General features: G+C 36.7%; 1 pseudogene; it reads left to right on the forward strand.

Annotated features, from left to right (window-relative positions):
- Nucleotides 1-3,142: 3,142 nt before the first annotated feature.
- Nucleotides 3,143-22,501, forward strand: LOC143577248 (serine/threonine-protein kinase PCRK1-like; annotated as a pseudogene).
- Nucleotides 22,502-22,634: the final 133 nt, after the last annotated feature.

Raw genomic sequence — 22,634 nt, forward strand, 5'->3', positions numbered from 1 at the left:
TAAAAAAACGAATACAAACAAGACCCGAAATTGACGAATGTCACATCCAACCCCTTATTTTTTGTGAGGGGTGTTTTTATAATTTATAGAGTGATTTAGGATGTTGTGAGTGAAAAGTTTTTGTATTTTAGAAAAAGTAATGATTTTTCTATATATTTGAAAAGTTACTGTTCATTCCCTATAATTTTTTAATATATTTTGAAAGTGATTGTGAGTTAAGGAAAGAGAAAAGATAATGATAAAAGATATAAAAAGTATTATTTAATTGAAATGGAGAGATAAAATGTAGTGAGTTTTAGTGTAATTTTTGATTTAGAGATAGGGGATAAGATGAGAATGCTCTAAACAACACCACCCGTACGGTAATTTATAAGACCATTCGTAATGGCACGATTTGGGGAGGCAATTTGGGCCAAAACGCCATGAAACAACCGGGGGGGGGGGGGGGAGGGTTATGGATTTTAATAAAATCCTTATTGAATGCATTGGCTAATAATAATCCATATTTATTTTATCGCCACTGCCGGTCACAAATTTAAAAAATTTGGTCCCTAACGGCCTTCTCTTAAAAAGGACTTAATATTGTTGTATTTTTTTTCTTCTGAATTTCAAACTAATGTTTTAGAGCTTTGATCAGAAGGAGGATACGATTCGATTGATGTAAAACTTAGTTTAAAAGGGTGCTCATTGTTAGGTTGCACCACTAGCAATACATATGTAACTAGTATTAACACCCGTCGCGTTGCGGTGGGGGTGTTAACAGTGTATTAGTATTAACACCCGTCGCGTTGCGGTGGGGGTGTTAACTGTGTATTTACATATCCACTTCACTCGAAAACATGAAGTTAACACCAGTAGCAATATATATGTAACTAGTATTAACACCCGTTGTGTTGCGGTGGGGGTGTAAACTGTGTATTTACATATCCACTTCACTCGAAAACATGAAGTTAACACCACCATCGCCTTCGTTCGCCATCCCCTCTTCCGCAGTCAATAATTAACGTTAACTATTAAGAACCTAAACAAGAAGTACACGTAAAAACGTTGAACCACACACGCTCATTACGTCGTATTAACACACAAACATTAGACCGAAACGTAAAATACAAAAAAATAATACTTCCTCTGTCCCATTAAAAATTTCCATATTTCCTTTTTTATTTGTCCGATTACAAATGTCCACTTTCAAAATTTATTAGTCAATTCCCAAGTTTACCCTTAAACATACACAACTAGCATTAATAAACAATACTGGTGGACCCAATTTCCAAGGGCATTATTGTCATTTGATAAGCAAAAAAAGTAATCATTCAATCCACCTTGAACTTTGTGTTTTTCAAACCATGGCACTTCTAATGGGACGGGGGGAGTAATAACTAAGTCAACTTAACATCTATGCGTTACGACCGGGCCGTTAGCCAAGGAAAATACATAAAAGCGTTGAACCACACACATGCGTTGCAGAGTGTTAACTCGTTAAATTTAGACGTAAACACTAAACAAAAATATTGTAAAAGATGAAAAATATATGTGACCAAATTTGAAAGTGGGAAAAACGTTGACGGCTAAAACTAAAAAATATTTTGTGATATATTTGTAGACTATGAAAAGTGTAAGGGCCAAAAGAAAAAAAAAGTTAGATAAAACAAATATTACATGGTACAAATTTGTATGCACATTATACAAAAGAGTGATGTCTAATTCTTCCATAAATGCATATATATAAATTGCACATAGCTTAAAACTTTGGTTATTTGGTTGATCAAAAGGATTGTTAAATGGTTTGTATGTTTATAACAAAACTCTTATATAATAGTTCTATTATGTAGAGATTCTTCTTTGAGGGCTTCATGATGATTAACAAATCAAACAAAGAATTATAACAATCAAATGAATGAACAAAGGATTGACAATAAACTGATGTAATATTAATGAAAGATCATCATAACGATTTGCTGTGTTGAAATGCATTACATCGACACTTTAAATAGATGACGGTTGTAACTGTTTATTAACCGTTCATCCTTAACTGTCATAACATAAAACTAACTTAAACCTAAGACAAGTTTTTTTTTTTTGGTTACAGCACATGACAGATATGGGCCTTTAAAATATTGCCTGGCCCGTTACAAACTTACAACAATAAATAACATAAGTTGTAACCCAATATAAAATAAACATAATAATAACTTTGAGCAGCCCATTACGTTTGTTTTGAATAGGAGATTAACTTCCAACATATTATACCTCTAGTATTTATATAAATTTCTTGGTCACGTTTATTTAAATGAATTTAAGTCTTTATCTTATAAATGATTTTAGTTCATTTACATTTTAATTTTGTTTTTGATAATCGGCGTAGCGCTTTTGGATATGTTTGACTAGATAAACTTTATGAATCACACAGTCGTTTTTACATTTATTTTGCCCAACACGAAATCAATAATTTGATAAACAGAAATTTATCTAAAAACAAAATGTTCTTTTATATGAAATTTGAATATGTGAAAATTAAGACCTCGAATAACCAAATAACCGATATAACCGTTCATGAAACGTCATGACAGCTAGCAGTTATAGATGTCATTACCACTATACTTAAAACAACTTTTGTACCAAATAACTAAAGAGACACTTGATTCTAATCACTAACTTTGGTTCCGAAGACCATTTTTAGTACTAAAGAACCGAGTCTTTCGATCAAGTTTAAATAACTTTAAACAATTTCTGACTGCGAACAACTTTCAATGCATAACAAAACAAGGAAAAAACAACTTTGTCCCTTGGACCTCACTAGGAACTATCACGTCTCGAATATACTTTTATTATCAGTTTGTAATATATGATTTACTATACCAGTTAATAACATATTCAGTTTCGAGTCAGTTTTGATTGCACTCAGCGTTAAAATTTGCACCTCACTTCCTTAAAATGTTAACACTATCACTAGTAAAAACTAAAATATAGTATATTAATTTTTAGAGACGTTATTTACTTGTTTTAGGAACTAGTCAACATATTATTTCGTCCTTGCTCCGCAGCTTCCTCCAGTGTCCACAGAGTCAACGCGACGACTTCCGATCATACTTACTATATCAAATTAATTACAATAGCCCAATTATAGCACAAACATACAAAAAATGGTGTTTCATTTCCGATGTTTCTCAGTGAAATACAAAACCAGAACCCACACAAAATCAACCTTTCATACTGCCCGATCACAACTACCCACCTTGTTAGGATTAAACGCACACACACAAAAGCAATAAACGAACACGAGGATTTAACGTGGTTCGGTCTAAACTGACGTACGTCCACGGGTGGCAACTAGATATTCTTTATTGAGTGACAAAAGATTACAAGTACATAATGTTGTTTATATAGAGACTGAACTAGGGTTAGTAAATTATTATGCAAGAAATCTAAACCGGGCCGGGCTTCGGTCTGGCCACCCTACACTCATCTGCCCTTTGGACTTCAAATAATAAATCGGGCCAACAAAAGGCCTACGAAACCCAACAATCTCCCACTCGGAGGCCTTGAATACTCTCGTCTGCACTCCTGATTGTACTTCTGTAATCTGAACATTAAACTTCTTCTAGTTGCCACCGCCTTCTCATCAATTAACCAGAAGGCCCGTTGAAGCTCCCCGGAGCTCCAACACGTCAGTCACGGCTGAAACTGCCCCTGACCCATTCTCTGTCCCTACCGGCTCCCACTGTAACGAACTACCGGATCCTGAGATAACCTGAGAACAAACACTCTCCATATTCAGCAAGTAATTCATTGGAGAGACTTTTACAGCTGGAATACTGGTTTTCTTAATCCACTGTCGACCTGGAACTGTAACTGAAACACGACCTGTGCTCCCACTGTCACGATGTCCCCCAACTGATTTAACCTTCCTAGCTCGTTCATCCTGAATCTTCACTTTGGCTCTGGGTTTGTTACTTGCAAAACGAACCTTCTTCTGCCCACGAGATTCTGTGAACCGGATTTTGTCTTTCACCAAAACTGGATCCACTCCTTTCGATGACATGCCGACCATATACAATGAACCCATTTTCGTTCCACGAGCAACCACAAGATTCCCTTTGACTACTTTCCACTGCCCATTCCCGAACTTAACATCGTGCCCCTGGTCATCCAACTGCCCAACTGAAATCAAACGTTTCTTCAAACTTGGAATAACCCTCACGTCTTTCAAAGTCCAAGAAGTACCGGCTGAAGTTATCAAATCAGCGTCTCCCATACCCGTAACCTTTAAAATATCATCATTCGCTAGTCGAACCTTTCCAAAATCCCCAAATTTAAGATTCTTCATCGTTTCACTACAGTGAGTGGCATGAAACGATGCACCAGAATCCATCACCCAAGCATCAACGCTACTCTCAACACTACAAACCAAAGCCTCATCACTACTGACCCCGTCATCTGTGTCGTCTTCTGTAACGTTCACCTCTTTCTTACCATTCGGACACTGATTCCTGAAGTGTCCTTTCTCTTTACAACCCCAACATTCAATATCCTTACGAGTCTTAGACTGACTCCTCTTCATGCTCCCACTACCTCGCTGTTTTCCCCTACCTCTACCTTCTGTGACTAGCATATTGCCTGATGATTCACCTGAACTTCTGCGTCTTGAATCTTCCCCCAGAATCAGATCTCGAATCCCATCGAAAGTAATATTTGTAGACGAACTACAAACTGCAGTCACTGTTTGCGACCAACTGTCGGGCAAAGAGGATAATAACAAGAGGCCTTGAACTTCATCATCAAACTTAATGTCAACTGACACTAAGCGGGACAAGATCGAATTAAGATTATTGATATGCGTTGTAACTGACCCACCCTCTTTCATTCTTGTTGTCACTAGCTCTCGGATAAGATAGACTTTATTCGCTGCCGAAGGCTTTTCATGCATGTTGGATAGCGCCTCCATCATACCACGTGCTGTGGTTTCTTTCATGATGTTAAACGCCACATCTTCCGACAACGACAAAGTAATACAAGCCCTAGCTTTCTTGTCTAACTTCTTCCAATCTGCTTCTGACATCTTTTCTGGTTTTTCATCCTCAAGCACTACATCTAAGTCTTTCTGACAAAGTAACGCTTCAATCTGCATCTTCCACCAACCAAATTTCTGTCCATCAAACTTCTGTATCGAAACCTTTCCATCTTCTGCCATGACAATGACTAAAACGGAAAAACTAGATAAAACACATACAAACACGCAATGGCACGGGCCTGAACTTAACGACTGTTCTACTGAACTCTGTTAAACAATCAACCTATTTAACGCAGCGGAATATTGAACTGAAAATTAGAAACTGAAACTTTAAACTGAAACAATAAAACCTGACAAACGCGGTTAGCACTGGTTCCCGGTTTCTTTATCGTTTCTTCTGATTAACAACGGTTCTTCAATAAAATAGGATCTTGATTCAACTATTCTTTGCTCAATTGAAAAACAACAAAAATAAAACTTGTGCCCAAACAAAACAGCCCCAACTGATCGAAGAAGATTGCTGGAATAAAAGAAAAAAAAACAATTCTCTTTTCTATTTCTTTAGAACGGCGCACCAAAAAAAAAAAATAACAATCTGCTTTCTTTCTCTGTGCAACTACTAAGGTTCTAGAACCTTGGGAGTTTGCTTAGATCACATAAGACAAATCATCTTTGACTTTTGATGCCTATTCAATTTGTGATGAACTGTTACGGTGGCGACTTAATATTGGACGTGCGATTATATAAACTGCAGACCGCTGGGTTTCTTTCGACTACGACTGCCAAGATACAAACCCTAGATCGACCCAATTCTTCTCCTACAATCGTGTTCTTCGTGTGATCCGAACCTAAGCTCTTGATACCACTTGTTAGGATTAAACGCACACACGAAACTGAACACACACACAAAAGCAATAAACGAACACGAGGATTTAACGTGGTTCGGTCTAAACTGACCTACGTCCACGGGTGGCAACTAGATATTCTTTATTGAGTGACAAAAGATTACAAGTACATAATGTTGTTTATATAGAGACTGAACTAGGGTTAGTTAATTATTATGCAAGAAATCTAAACCGAAGCCCGGCCACCCTACACCCATCTGCCCTTTGGACTTCAAATAATAAATCGGGCCAACAAAAGGCCTACGAAACCCAACACGCCTTTTACAACACACAGACGTCACAAGTCTCCGATTTAGCCGACAACCCCATCAGCAGCAGCAATCTGCTGGTTTTTACAGTCGCTGAGCTCAAAGCAGCAACCGACAACTTTTGCCGGTCTTCCGAGATTGGTGAGGGTGGATTCGGGATAGTATATAAAGGTGCTGTTAATAGTCTGGATTACCCGTTTTATGATATTCCGGTTGTCGTTAAATACTGTGATGGACTATTGCAGGCAAGTTTTATTTCAAAAGAGCGTGTTAGGATGACATATTCAAAATTTTATAAAACATTACTGAAAACTATAAAAATGAATACGGATACCGGTACTGACGTTGTCATGTTGATTTGTTTCGTTACCGTTACGGTACTTGTAATAAGCATAGTTTACGAAACAAAAATTACATTATTTTGAACATAACTATGTTCGGTCGATATCGATTTCCTTCGTTATAGTATCATCACTCGTTATAGTTTACGATACTAAAAACTGCTTTATTTCTTATACAACTTCGTATTTAATGAAATTCTTAACTTAACGAACGAAAGTTGAATTTTTTGCTGGATTAGGTGATTTTTTTTAAGTGGTTTTAGATGGTTGATTAGAATTTAAGTGGTTTTAGGTAGGTGTGACAAATGTGACTCATGAGTTGAATGAGTTGTAATAAAATATATATATAATGTGTCAGAATGAGTAAGCTAAAAAAATAAAAGAGTGAACTTGGATTTTGGTCCCTATGGTTTCTTAAAATTATCAATTTTGGTCCAATAGCTATTTTAAGCTTTTATGATACAATAGTTTCAATTAACTATCAGTTTTATTTCAACTCATTAATGTCATCCACTAACTGTTAGTTAATACAACTTTGAGAGGTTTTTTTGTATTTTTCACAATCTTTTAATCATAAGATTTTTTGAGTTTTCTACAAAAATTAAGTTTTATACTTTTTGTTATTTTTTAGTATTATGGTTTCTTATATTTGTTTATATATAAATACCTATACACTTTTTATTTTTAATAAATATATTTTTTCGAACTGGCGCTTTTATGCAAGTGTATATTTTTTAATAAATACAAACCAAGACGTCATTTCCATTTTGATGGGCTGACAAGGTGATTAAGACGTGAAATAATTGTTTCAAACATTATAGAGTACAAGAATTTAGTTGTTCAAAAAAAAAATACAAACCAAGAATTAAAACAGATTTTCAAAAACCCTCCGTCAATTGAAAAGTAAAAAAACAATATAAAATAAATATATGCTCTTTTCACCATCGAGAAATAGAAACAGAAAAGTTAATTTTTCTAAATCATTTATGGTTAGAGAAGTGAAGAATTAAAATGGAGCTTAAAAAAATAAATATTCTGTTTTTTAAAGCCTAGATATTATTACGGTTATAAAAAGTAAAAAATAAAAGTATTCAAATATAAATAAATAAATATGACATTGCATAAAAGTTCCAGTTTCGGAAGAAAAATATTTTTAAAAAATAAAAAGTATATATTTATATATAAACAAATATAATAAACCATAATAGTTAGAAAATAACAAAAAGTATAAAACTATATTTAGTAAAAAAAGAAATATTCATATTAATTAAAAGTTTGTGAAAAATATAAAAAAACCCCTCAAAGTTGTATTAACTAACGGTTGGTGGATGACGTTAGTAGGTTGGACTAAAGCTGATAGTTAACTAAAACTATTGTACCATAAAAGCCTAAAATAAACTATTGGACCAAAATTGATAATTTAAAGAAACCACAATGATCAAAACCGAAGTTCTCTCAAAATAAAATGATGAAACGGGTCAAAAAGGGTTGACATTTCATGAGTTTTTTTTAATGGAACGAGAAAAACGGAGGAAACTTTTTTAGTTTTTTTTTTACTTTTTTACTTTTTTATTTATATTTCGAGTTATGATTTTTTTAATTATTCTTTTTTTAAAATTTTTAATGAGGGAATTTTGACATGGGTCAAAGTGGGTTGAGATTTCAAAAAATCCTCACTAAAATACTCAAAAAAATAAAAAATAAAAAATCATAACTCGAAATATAAAACAAAAACTAAAAAGGTAAAAAAAATAAAAAGTTTCCTCCGTTTTTCTCATTCAAAGAAAAAAAAACACTCAAAAAATGTCAAACAATTTTGACCCGTTTAAATCATTTTCTTTTTTTAGTTTGACCAATTATATACATTTTATTACAATCCATTAAACCCATAGATCACATTTGTCACCCCTAGTTTTAAGTAATTTACTTTCCACGTGGCTGTCCACGTCATCTAATTGTTCAACAAGTGTCATCCACGTCGTGAGTGTGTTGTTTGGAATTAACTGAATGACGTGGACAGCCACGTGGAAAGTAAGCTAACGTGCATTGGAGATCTGAGATAGTAAATTATCTAAAACCACTTCAAATCTAGTCAACCACTTAAAACCACTTTTTTTAAATCACCTAATCCAGCAAAAATTCAACGAAAGTTATCAGGGAAAATCAAATTAGTAGAAAGTTAAATGTGTTAAAAGTCGATTATCATATATATAGAGTATAAGATATCAAAGTAAAACATATACGTATACTGATATGCCTATACTTACACAAAGAGTTTGTGTGCTGTTAGTATTCATAAGAAGTTGTAATTGGGTATGTTTTGTTGGTGATGATATATTATGGTTATGCGAAACAGGGGGGAAAAGAGTGGTTAACAGAGATACATTTTCTTGGAGGGTTAAACATCCAAATCTTGTGAAATTAGTTGGTTATTGTGAAGACAAAGGTGACCGAGGAACTAGACTGTTTTTAATATATGAATATATGCCTAATGGAAGTTTGAGGGATCATTTATCGTCAAAGTCCAAAGCACCTCTCTCATGGACCATGAGATTTAGGTGGTGTTTGTTTTTGCTTAAAATATCTGCAGGAGGCTCGTGTTTGCGGGCGCGCAGACATAAGCTTCTGAAAACTGTTTGTTTTTTTTTTAAATAAGATCTGCAAACTGCTTTTATGGTCTTAAAAAGAAGCTATTGTTTAACTTCTTCACACATCTTCACACTTCTTAACATCCTACCAACACCTAATGTCCAACACCACCGCCACCCATCGTGCGCCACCACCATCACCACCACCCACCGTCCGCCACCATCACCACCCACCACCACCACCCACCGTCCGCCACCATCAACGTCCATCACCACCACCGTCCACCGCCACCGCCACCGTCCATCACCACCACCACCACCCACCGTCCGCCACCACCACCGTCCATCACCACCACCCACCGTCCGCCACCACCACCGTCCACCACCACCCACCGCCCGCCACATCCACCGTCCATTACCACCACCCACCACCACCGTCCATCACCACCACCACCGCCCATCGTCCGCCACAACCACCGTCCACTACCACCACCCACCACCACCACCACCGTCCATCACCACCTGCACCACCACCACCCACCCGTCGACCACAACCATTGTTCAATACCACCACCCACCGTCCGCCACCACCACTACCTACCATCCGCCACCAACATCGTCCACCACCCACCACCATCACTATCCATCACCACCACCAGCACCCACCCGTCGGCCACAACCATCTTCCACTACCACCACCCACCGTCCGCCACCACCACCCACCACCACCAACACCGTCCACCACCCACCACCATCACCGTCCATCACCACCACCACCCACCGTCCACCACCCACCACCAACTATTTTACTAGTTTACAGACGTTAAATGACATTTATCTAATGTGATATGTATGATAGGTAACTAATTTTCAACTTATGCAGACGATACTCAGTTTATAAAACAAACAGTATTATATTTTCAGATTGCAGACCTTCAGACCACATCATTAGTTGCAGACATGAAATCAGATGAAATCAGATTGCAAACAGTTTTTGTCTTCAAAAACAAACAGCACCTTAAAGGGGCTCATGATGCTGCTTGTGGCTTAACATATATACATGAAGATATGGATTTTCAGGTTAAGTCTTTTCTTCTAAGGTTCATAGATAGACATGCTTACAAGAGGATTAACTTAGTTTTTCTTGTAGATTATTTTGAGAGATTTCAAACCTTCCAACATTCTTCTGCATGATCAATGGAATGCCAAGCTTTCGGATTTTGGGGTGGCCCGGTTAGTGTTAGAAAAATATATTTAGTAAATATTGGGATCAATCAAAGAAAGGAAAACATCATCTCCCATATGGCAACATATCAACTCACGATCAATCTTTTAGCCTAAAATGTAAGACCCCGAATCCCGGGAATCCTACAGTTGGTAATCATATCCACAATTTCACAAAAAATTTAAAAAAAAACAAACGATTCATTTTTATTTAGAACAAGTTCAGAGTAAATAACAGCGAAAAAAGTGTAATTATTTAAAGAAAATCCCAAACATGGGTACAAGTGTCCAAAAATCAAATATAAATATAATATCCATTTTATTGGAGATCCTCGACTAGAAATGCCTTCAACCTTTCGAGTAGTCCCCAGCACGTCCAAGCGATAACCTCCAATCCTTAACCTGAAAATCAATCTAACATACACACAAAGTCAGCTTGAGCTGAGTGAGTGCAAGTTTTAATAATAGGCATTTAAATAAATCATTCCAAGGGTTTAAATGTAAAACGGGATTATAAAACATTCCAAGAGTTTAAATATAAAAACGGGATTATAAAACATTCCAAGAGTTTAAATATAAAAACGGGATTATATAACATTCCAAGAGTTTAAATATAAAAAAAGGATTATAAAACATTCCAAGAGTTTAAATATAAAAACGGGATTATAAAACATTCCAAGAGTTTAAAATATAATACGGGATACGAACAGTTAGGCCATCATCAACACTAAGTATTTGTACTTAGACATCTATATACATCCATATATTTATATCCCTATAAATGCCGTCCAAATAATAACATCAGGGTCGAGCACACGTACAACCCAAACACGTAACATCTCATCCAAGTAATAACATCAGGGTCGAGCACACGTACAACCCAAACACGTAACATCCGATGATGATCATGCCACACGAGCCTCTCCCCTCACGGGCTTTTCAGGGCCCGCCACAGGATTTAAGAACCTGAGTCGTATAGTTTGGCATGGCCAATATCACCATCCATCCGTATGCAAACACAAAGTAGGCATATACAACATCAGTAGTCGAAACGACTACAACATCGCCAAATATAGGCCAAACAATAATTTATATATACATACATACATACATACATACATACATACTATAACATTCCAAGGCCAACTATATACTAGCAAGCCTATATAAAATATTTTAAACGTTTCATCAGGAAAAATCGTTTAATACTAGGAATTAATACTAGGCCTAATAGCAACCTCGAGCCTAGACCACAAGAAATTTTAAAACCCGAGTAATATACTTGACCCGCCAAAATGATGATCACGCCACACGGGCCTCTCCACCACGGGATTTGAAAACCCGAGTAATATATTTGACCCGGCCGTGATCACCATGCACACACACATCAATAAGCCTACTCATATCATTCTTAGTTACGAGGAACTAAATATCATCACACAACCGTAGACTATAAGGTAACACATACTCATACATACATACATACCTCCATACATTCATACATACATACATATATATATATTATATCATCCCAAGACATTCCAAATTACAAGTAAGCCTATGGGCCATAAGGTAATATATATTAATCAGTCCAATACATGAACTAAGTAAATAGGTCTACTCGTATTCAATTACTACCAAGCCTATTAACATCATCGAGTCTAGACCATATTCAGGTATATAACCTTAAGGAATATAAGACCATAAACGAGTCTACAATATCCTAAGGCATAAAATATAGTTCACAAATAGTTTCATAAATGCACAAATATGAATAAGGCTATGTAATACCATCCAAGTAGTTGTAATGAGTAAAATCGTGTAAAATTGTATTACGGTGTGCATGCTAGCCCAAAACTTGAAAAGAGTAAAAAGCGCATCATGAACTCACCTGGTGTGACATTCGTCAATTTCGGGTTTTGTTTGTATTCGTTTTTGTATTTGTTTATTGTGTAAACCGACCCGATTTGTAAACCGAAGCTTATGTTATAATCAAAATGATGGATTTAGGTTAAAATATTGTTTCACACTTGTTTGTTGGGTCTTGAAAACATCCTACCTTTATTTTTATTCTTATTTATTTATTTATTTATTTATTATTATTTTTTTGTTGTTTGTGTTTTTGTCTTGATCCATTTTGCATGAAAACTCTTGTGTCTCACACCCATATTTGACCACCAACATTACCCTATATATACACCACCTTTCCTCTTCATTTTCCCTTACTACAACTCCAAAAAAAAAAAAACTCTCTCAAACATCAAAGATTCAAGGTTATCTTCTTAAGTGTTCTTGAAGGATTTTGGTCTTTCATCTTAATTAGTTTATGTAGCCTTATTAATACTTGTTTATGGTGGTGCAACATATATATAATATACACCCCTTGTTTACCTTTGGTAGTTACTTCTCCGATTCCAGTCGGTGAGGTTTCGGACCCCATAAGGCAAGGCTTCATGGAGGACTTCGTGTCCTTGATATATATACATCTATATAACTTGTTCATACATATTAATCTTGCTTATTTTAGTTTGTTGGTCATGTTTACAAGTTCCATGGTTATGGGTTTTTAAGAGTCTATGCATCGGTTTAACCGTAAATAGCTCTAAACCGTAAACCAAACTCTGTTACTAGTTTTGTTAAATAATTGTTTAAACATACTTAGTGTTAGATCTAAGTTTCTAAAATCATTTTTACAAATTCTATGGTTATGGGTTTGTAGAATCTTACCTCGGTCTTAACCCGAAACACGATCCGAACCGAAAACCGAACTTTTGTTTAAAGACTTTATTGTTAACTTTTGGTATTTTTTTTATTTGTACATTATTATACAAGTTATTTAGTGTTTGGACATGTGGAAACCATCTATGAACTTGTTGTAAGATGGAAACCGAACCAAACCGATTCTTGCTCGCTTAAGACACACAAGTGTGTTTTTTTTAGCCATCAAGACTTGTATATTTCTTTAAAAATAGTTACAAATTGATTTTTAAATATTTTCTTAAGTACTTGGAAATGTTGGATCCAACTTGATCTCATAACAAAGTTTGGACCGACAAAACCGAACACTCGCTTAACGTGCGTTGTTATTTCTAAAACAATGGAACTACATACTTGGTTAAGTCTTATTAAATTTTATTGAGTTATCTCATAACATTCAATATTTTGGAAAGTTGACTTTGGGTTTGACCAATTATCAAGACCCAAATCGACAACCCGAACACTCGATAAAAAAAACCGTTTTAGTATCTTTATTCCAAAGGGATTTGCATTCTTGCATTTTACCCACCTTATTACTTAACATAGGTTGAGTAAATATTAAGGTTAGATACTTTAACCCGGTTTCGAGCAAACTTACATTTTTAAAGGGTTATTATTATAAATTCTTAAATAGTTACATTTTAAACATTGAACTTTAATTATTTACATTTCGCAACATTTATTTTGTTTAAAGACCTTCAAGACAACCTTTCTAAATTCAAGACTTCTTTTCTTTTTAGGCATTGTGCGTTAAACTCGTCGTTCCAACAAATCTCCAAATTATCATCTTTCAAGTTTACTACTTGAAGGTGAGTACTTCATACCCCATTTTCCATATTTTATTTTGGGGGTGACTTTTCATACTTATTCAACAAAATGCTTTATATTTGAATCTTAAACCACAAACATAGTTGTATACTTTACCTAAATAATTGCTCGATTTGGTGTTCTATGCTTATATGCCCATGTGTTTATCGCTTTTGGTTGGTGGAACTATAAAATCCTAGACTATATGGCATCCCCTTATAGCAAGGTGTCGTTAACGTAATGCAATTAACGATAACTATAAAATCCTAGACTATTTGGCATCTTCTTATAGCTAGGTGTCGCTAATGTGTTTAGTGATATCTATTTATCCAAATTACCACTTTTATTTATCGTTTCGTATGCAAGTTTTGTGGTTATCTTTATTATATACTAATATGATTAAACTTATGAATTGCTCACCGACCTTTGTGTTGACAAACTTTATTTTATGAAATGTTGCAGGTTTGCATCTTGGTTGATTTATGATTGTGAAGAAAACGACATCAAAGACCTTAGGATATTAGTAAAAATGAAAAATATCAATTTGCCATATTTTGTGATATCTTGTTTATGGTTATTTTATGGATAATTGTTATGTGACATTTTCGATGTTGTGAAATGAAATGAGTTTATTAAATACTGTCACTTTAATTAGTGTCATGTGCTTATGGACAATCGTTACACCTCGGCATGTTCCGCCGCCTGTGGTCGGGGTGTGACACCTGGAATCGATCGAACACCTGCAACGAGCTAGGAAATCCCTAAGTGCACACTCACAAGTAAGGGTCTGTAAATAGTACACAACGCGTTACTAAACTAGACCGTAAGAACACTCTTGCCTAATGGGCCGTTCAAGCCCAAAACTTTGGCCCAAGGCTTAACACTTTGGCCCAAGGCCCAACACTTGGACCAAGGCCCAATACTTTACCTCAGCCCCTAAAACCCTTCAACTAACCAAATCCACCCTACGATTATGGCTGGGGCTAGCCATGATGCACAACTCACCCGCCGGTAATCAAAGCGATTGGAATACGCGCGTAATAAATCTTAAAACCAATTGTCAAACGAATCAGCTCCAAATGAACTAAATTCCCATCCTAACATTTTCTTACATCATAATTATGTCACTCGAGTTGATAGGGTTGACGGTTCCTTTTTACAACTTTCAATTTAACATTTAAACGAAAATTCGCGCACCGCCGACTCGATTGACCAATCACCAACCAAAACAACCCCGAGTATCAAAAATATAATTTTTCCACAGCCCTTAGACTCCCCTAGGTCCATGCAAACTGATTCGGTTGGTCATTCAACTGATTAACGCATCAAACTCAACAATTTACAATTCTACACCCGATAAACCCTAGTTTTCGAACTAAAATCGATTAACCGACCTAAACACCTCCATTGGTCATGAAATTTTAGTATGTTGTAAGTGACATAACTAGGAAGTTGACGGAGCACAAACTTCAATTATAACAGCCCCGAAAGATGCGAGAAAAAGCAGCCACCGGTTAAGCCTAAAACGAACTTATCGATCAATAACGAATATAACATGCAGATTTTAGCATGCAAAGATGTATTTTATTACATAGGAAAACCATGGAATTAAATTATTAAATTTTTACCAGAGTTGCATAAATATCTTAAGTTTATAAAAATATTTTTATTATATTTTTCTAGTTGACACAAAAATCATAAAAATTCCTCCAACACAGAAAGGTGTATGCAGCTATTTCTGTGCGCAACAAAATGGTTTTATTTTTATAAAACTCATTACCAAACCAAATTAAACGATTCCAATTGGGTTTGATTCTTAACTCAAAATATTAAGTTCCAGAAGTGGAACCAACTAATTTGGACTTGTTGAAAAAGAGTTATGATGTCGGGAAAACAGACTAGAATCTGACATCCCTCATCAGCTTTGACACTCGATTTTATAAAATCATAAAAACCATTCAAATCTCGTCCAAAAATTACGTATTATACCTTTCTGGAAACTAGACTCAAAGTAGAACATCATGGAATCAAGAATCGATCAAAAAAAGTGGATTAACATTGCGTTACAGACCCTACAATAAACGTATACGAATCTGTCAGCAAACTGTTATCATCAACCAATAAGCGCGTTAATATGATCAATTAAGGTGTAAAAGACATGGGGAATCATAAAACTGACCTTGAATTGAAGTTTTCACAGCTGAAACTTGGCTGGGCAGAAGAAAAACGAGCAGGGGGGGTCTTGAGGCCGATCGGCTGCTGGGAATAGAGTTAGGGTTAGGGTTTTTCTTTTTTAATATTATGATATAAAATAAATTACACTCTAGTCCCTCCAGTATGAAGTGTGTAGCAACTTGGGTGGAAAGTCAATTAATTCAACTTACGGGTATGACAAGGAGGTCCCCGAAGTAAGACGGTTCAAACCCAATAAATATACAAACTCTACAACGTGCATGCCGATAAACGAAAATGTCGGGTGCTACATACTAATATAATACTTTAAGTCGTAAGAGGGGATGTTTTGGGAAAAAAGGATGGACAAACGGACTTTTAAAACGTATTACAAGGCTCTAAATTAGAAAGATGAAACCCCGGCTTTTTGACCAACATTTATAAACGATCGAGCCGATTAACGAAATTTACTGGCGTTACATAAAATTATTCCCCAAGTTATTCTGTATCCATGTTTAGTTATTTTATTTGCCTATAAAGTGTAATGCTTTCAATTGTAAAAGATATACAAAAAGAAATACAATCAATTTCTCCCTTCAATTTTATGCTCGATAACATGGTATCAAAGAAGTGTCTCTGGTTCTAGGACCGGTCTGCTCATCACATACCCTTTCTTCTTCTATCAAAACCCTTGCTGCCATGTCCCAAGACGGTAACGAGGGTTCTGATTTGTCAATCCAACTGGCCAATCTTTTAAAGAATGGTTTCAATCTTCAACCTCAAAATCCCAAGTTATCCGACAACCTACAAATCAACCTCAAACTCAATAGCCAAAATTATGCCTTATGGACTCGAATGATTCGGGTCGCTATAGGCGGAAAATCAAAAAGTCTATTAAAACACTTAACCTCAGATCCACCAGACCAAAGTGATGCAACATATGAGCAATGGGAACAAGACGACCTGGTCGTTTTTTCATGGCTCATCCAAAATATTGAACCAACCCTAGCCAGCAACCTAACCGAGTTCCCTACCGCAAAAATGTTATGGGATGCTCTTGTGGTCACCTACAGCAGTGGAAAAGATAAGTTGCAAATATTCAATCTTCATGTCAGGGTGAATGAAATCAAGCAAAACGAGACCTCTCTCGAAAATCTCTGGATTACTTTACAAGGGATTTGGGGAGAAATTGAAAGAATTGACCCAAATCCAATGAAGTGCCCAGATGACATCAAGACCTATACGAAAATTAGGTCAGACCAGAAATTGTTTCAGTTACTAAATGCTTTAGATCAAAGGTACGAACCCATCAAACGGGAGATACTTAGAGCGGATACACTACCAACCGCAGAGGAGGCGTATGGAACCGTTCGAAAGGAGGAGGCTCATCAGAAGATTCTTGGTTCACACCAAATGAGCCAACAGGGGTAGCAGCCGGACTTATCGCCACCAACCCACAAAACCCTAACGGGTCTGGACTCATCTCGAAAGGAGTTCGCCGAGCCCAATCGGCAAAACTCGACAAGAGTCATCTGAAGTGCACCCATTGTGGTATGTCCAAACACACCAAAGAATAATGCTTCAGGATCGTTAGGTATCCCGAATGGTGGAATGACGATCACAAGAAATCCACCAAAAACTCCATCGGACAAGAGAAAGGAAGAGCCGCTACCGGTTGCGGCAACAAGAATGATGCTACCGGCAACGGCAGCACTGGTGGCTTTGTGGGTATGGCGGCGGCCGACTGGGAAGAAGAAGAAGTGGATATATCGACAGGTATTGGGTTTGAGGATCTTTCCTCAAACCCTTCCAAACTTATCCCTAGTATATTTCCTACTTCAAACCCCATGAAAACTAAAATAACCTACACAGATCCTAAACAAAAAGGAATTGCTAATATGACCCTTACAAACTGTGAAAGACAAAATAAACCTTGGATTTTTTATTGTGGTGCAACCGATACAATGACCTATGAATTATCTGATTTTGTTTCTTCGACTAAATCAGAAAAAGCATACGTTCAAACAGCAAATGGGGGAAAAATGAATGTAGAGACGGGGGGAACCATCGAAATTTCACCAACATTGAGACTTTCAAATTGCCTTTACGTTCCATCTTTTTCACATAAACTTTTGTCAATAAGCCATGTGACAAAGGAGCTTAATTGTACCGTTCTAATGCACCCAACTTTTTGTATCTTACAAGATATTAGGACGGGAGTGATCATTGGGCGTGGTACTGAACGACAAGGGTTATACTATGTGGATGAGGTGACACAATCTGATACCGTGATGCTTGCTCATGGATCTTCAGACCGCGAAGCTTGGTTATGGCACAGAAGATTGGGACATCCATCTACGGGTTATTTACACATTTTATTTCCGAAATTGTTTCTTCCTAATAATGTTTCAAACTGTGAAACTTGTAAGTTTGCTAAAAGCCACAGACAAACGTACAAATCAGCCAACACGAGGGTGGATGTACCTTTCTCTTTGGTTCACTCTGATGTTTGGGGTCATGCCCCAATTCTTGGTGGACAAAATTTTCGTTTCTTTCTTCTGTTTGTGGATGATTGCACTAGAATGACTTGGGTTTATTTTTTGAAACACAAATCCGAAGTAATTGACAAGTTCATCAGTTTTTATAACATGATTGAAACTCAATTCCAAAAGAAAATTCAAACCCTTTGATCTGATAATGGTGGTGAATTTGTTAATACGCGTATGAAACAGTTTCTTGAAACAAAAGGGATAATCCATCAAACCTCATGTGCACACACTTCAGAACAGAATGGTGTCATAGAACAAAAAAACAGAATAGTTCTAGAGATTACCCGGGCACTTCTGATTGAATCACAAGTTCCAAGGAGTTTTTGGCCTGAAGCCGTTGCCACCGCCACCTACCTAATCAACCTCTCCCAACCAAAATCCTTAAACTTAAAACTCCATTAGAAACTCTGTCCAAACTTACCAAAGTTCCTCCAGCCCTTGCCCTTCAACCACGAATTTTTGGTTGTTCTGTCTTTATTCATATACCAAGACCTGAGAGGACCAAAATTGACCCATGTGCCGAGAAATGTGTGTTTGTTGGTTATGGAATAAATCAAAAGGGATATAGGTGACCCCAAAATGAAGCATATGCACACAACTATGGATTGTGATTTCCTAGAAACACAATATTACTATACTCCACAACACAATGGTCAGAGGGAAAAAACATATTCAGACACACTGAGTTGATTGCAATCTGGTTCTTTTTCAGAAGAAAAAATTACTCACGGTACCCAAGACGAGTCACTCTCAACGCCCACACAACCCGATGTTCCGGTCACCAGTGCCCCGATCTTTATGAACACTCCTTCCAACCTAATGTCTTATGTAAGTAATTCTCTTCCTGAAACTGTCAGTGCTTCTAATGAACCTGGTAATGTTTCTAACTCATCTAATGATTCTGATGCTACTAATGAGCCTATATTGGTTAGCAATGAGATAACCACAGATGATCAGATTGAAGCTCTAGTAATCTCTGAAGAAGCCACGGAAAGGTATGTCTTACCGCCTAGGGCAAACAGAGGGGTTCCTCCTAAAAGATACTCTCCCGGGAAAGAAGCTCGAAATTCAAAATATCCTATGGCAAATATTGCTAAAGGAAATCTATCACAAGAAGCCAAGGCGTTTGTTGCCTCCCTATACTCTATACTCTGAAGAAGTTCCAACCACTGTTGAGCAAGCACTCAAATCAAAGAACTGGGAAGAAGCCATGAAATCAGAAATGAAAGCCCTTGAAAAAAATGCCACATGGGAAAAGTGTATCATTCCAAAAGATAAGAAAATTGTGGGATGTCGGTGGGTGTTCACTATAAAGCACAACCCAGATGGAACCATTGAAAGATACAAAGCTCAGTTGGTAGCTAAGGGATATACACAGACGTACGGAATTGATTATTCCGAAACCTTTTCTCCGGTTGCCAAAATCAACACTATCAGGGTTCTTTTTTCTATAGCTGCAAACAAACAATGGCCACTCCACCAGTTTGACGTTAAAAATGCTTTCCTACACGGGGAACTTAAAGAAGAAGTATATATGGAAACACCACACGGATTTAGCGAAGGCTTTAAACCAGGAGAAGTTTGTCGTCTGAAGAAATCCCTATATGGTCTAAAACAATCCCCTCGAGCCTGGTTTGGCAGGTTTACCATAGCTATGAAGAGATATGGATTCAAACAAAGCAACTCAGATCATACCTTGTTCCTTAAACGAAGAGGTAAGCTTATTACCTGTCTCATTATCTTTGTTGATGATATGATTGTAACAGGAAATGACGAGGAAGAGATGAAAATGTTGAAGGCAAATCTATTTTCAGAATTCGAGATTAAGGACTTACGTAGGCTCAAGTACTTCCTTGGAATTGAAGTACTAAGGTCGAACAGAGGGATCTTCATTTGCCAGAAAAAATATGTTCTTGGCTTGTTAGCAGAGACAGGGATGATTGACAGCAAACCTTCAGACACCCCTATGATTGTGAATCAAAAGCTCTTTATGGAGGAAGGAGCAAAATTGGCCGACAGAGGTAGGTACCAAAGAATCGTGGGAAAATTGATATATTTGTCACACACTCGGCCAGACATAGCATATGCAGTAGGGGTTGTAAGCCAATTCATGCATCAACCCCAAGAACCTCATATGGAAGCTGTTATAAGAATTATAAGGTATCTCAAGGGAACAGCTGGCCATGGTGTTTTATTTAAAACAAATGGTCATTTAGACACTCAAGTCTATACTGATGCAGACTGGGCGGGAGATAAAAGTAATCGAAGGTCGACCTCAGGATACTTTACCCTAGTTGGTGGAAATCTTGTCACTTGGAAAAGCAAGAAACAAAAAGTGGTGGCTCTTTCTAGTGTAGAGGCTGAATTTAGAGGGATAGCATGAGGCTTAACCGATGTTTTGTGGGTAAAAAAACTCCTCACAGAGATTGGTTTCCCTCCAAATTAACCCAACCAAATCTTATGTGACAATAAAGCTGCCATTCAAATCTCGGAGAATCCGATGCAACATGACCGAACAAAACACATTGAGGTGGATCGGAATTTTATTAAAGAGAAAATAGAAACCGGGGTCATTGAATTACCATTTGTTCGGTCTGAAGATCAGCTAGCTGATATTTTAACAAAAACTGTCAATGAAAGAATCTTCAGCAAATGTTTAGGCAAGTTAAACGTTGGAGATCCCACCATTCAACTTGAGGGGGGGTGTTAGAAAAATATATTTAGTAAATATTGGGATCAATCAAAGAAAGGAAAACATCATCTCCCATATGGTAACATATCAACTCACGATCAATCTTTTAGCCTAAAATTATTTCCCAAGTTATTCTGTATCCATGTTTAGTTATTTTATTTGCCTATAAAGTGTAATGCTTTCAATTGTAAAAGATATACAAAAAGTAATACAATCAATTTCTCCCTTCAATTTTATGCTCGATAACAGTTAGGTCCTGAAGAAGGATTCACGCATATCTCAACCGGAGTATGTTACTCTATATATTTTGCTTGCTTCACTCAAACTAGGAAAAAAGAGTTATTACTAAACAGTAACCAAGTTATACATATATTTTGCTTGCTTCACTTAAATTTTAAATTTTCAACATTCATACAAAAATTACATAGGAATGAAACATATAATGAAAATAGTGTGATTATAGAGGAACAAAACTGTAAGTGACTTTAGTCTAACAATTGGGGAACTGGTTTTGTAAAATAATATTTTATGAAATGTGATTAGCGTATTTTTTTTTCGACTATGGTTATTATAAGTCTTACTAGTTAGATGCCAACAGTTTGCTGGAACGAGGGAATACGCAGCTCCTGAGTACCTTGCGATAGGGCATCTTACATCCAAGAGTGATGTATGGAGCTATGGAGTGTTCCTATATGAACTTATCACGGGTAAGCGCCCACCGGATAGAACCCTGCCTCAAGAAGAGCAGAAGCTTCTAGAATGGATCACACCCTACCCTGACACTGAAAAATTGATGCAAATCATTGATCCGAGACTCAAAGGAAAGTACTCGTCGAAGGCGATAGAAAAGTTGTCATCTATAGCCAATCTTTGCTTGGTCAAAGACCCAAAGTCAAGACCAAAGATGAGTGAGGTTTTAGAAATGGTTAGCAAACTCGTTAGGCTCCACTACAAGCAACTACTCTTGCATCGCCTGGGTCCCTAGTTGTGCCAGAGAATGAGGTTTTGGATCCCATCGTGGGTGAAAGGATTCACGATGACACTAGTCATGAAGGTGAAATAAGGTCCATAGACAGTGAGTCTGCTTACCTTCCTAGATCGCGCCGTTTGAGATTCTTAAAATCTTGTTTTAGATAATAGTGTTCTTTGTGTGCATAAGTGTCTTAAACAAGAAATGATTTTGAGGACTGAATCGAGTAAAGAACTATAAAAGTATAAGTATTTTTTTTTATAATCATTGTCCTTATTTTGATTGCGGTTTGAACAATGGTAGTTAGGTTTGTTAGCTGTTTGATTCCAGAAGTTATAGCCGGTTTGGCTCCAGAAGTTATGTGGCGAAA

Source organism: Bidens hawaiensis, unplaced genomic scaffold (genome assembly GCF_021521415.1).
Source record: "Bidens hawaiensis isolate Kalapana, Puna unplaced genomic scaffold, B.hawaiensis_p1.1 tig00001461_1, whole genome shotgun sequence".
NCBI lineage: Eukaryota > Viridiplantae > Streptophyta > Magnoliopsida > Asterales > Asteraceae > Bidens > Bidens hawaiensis.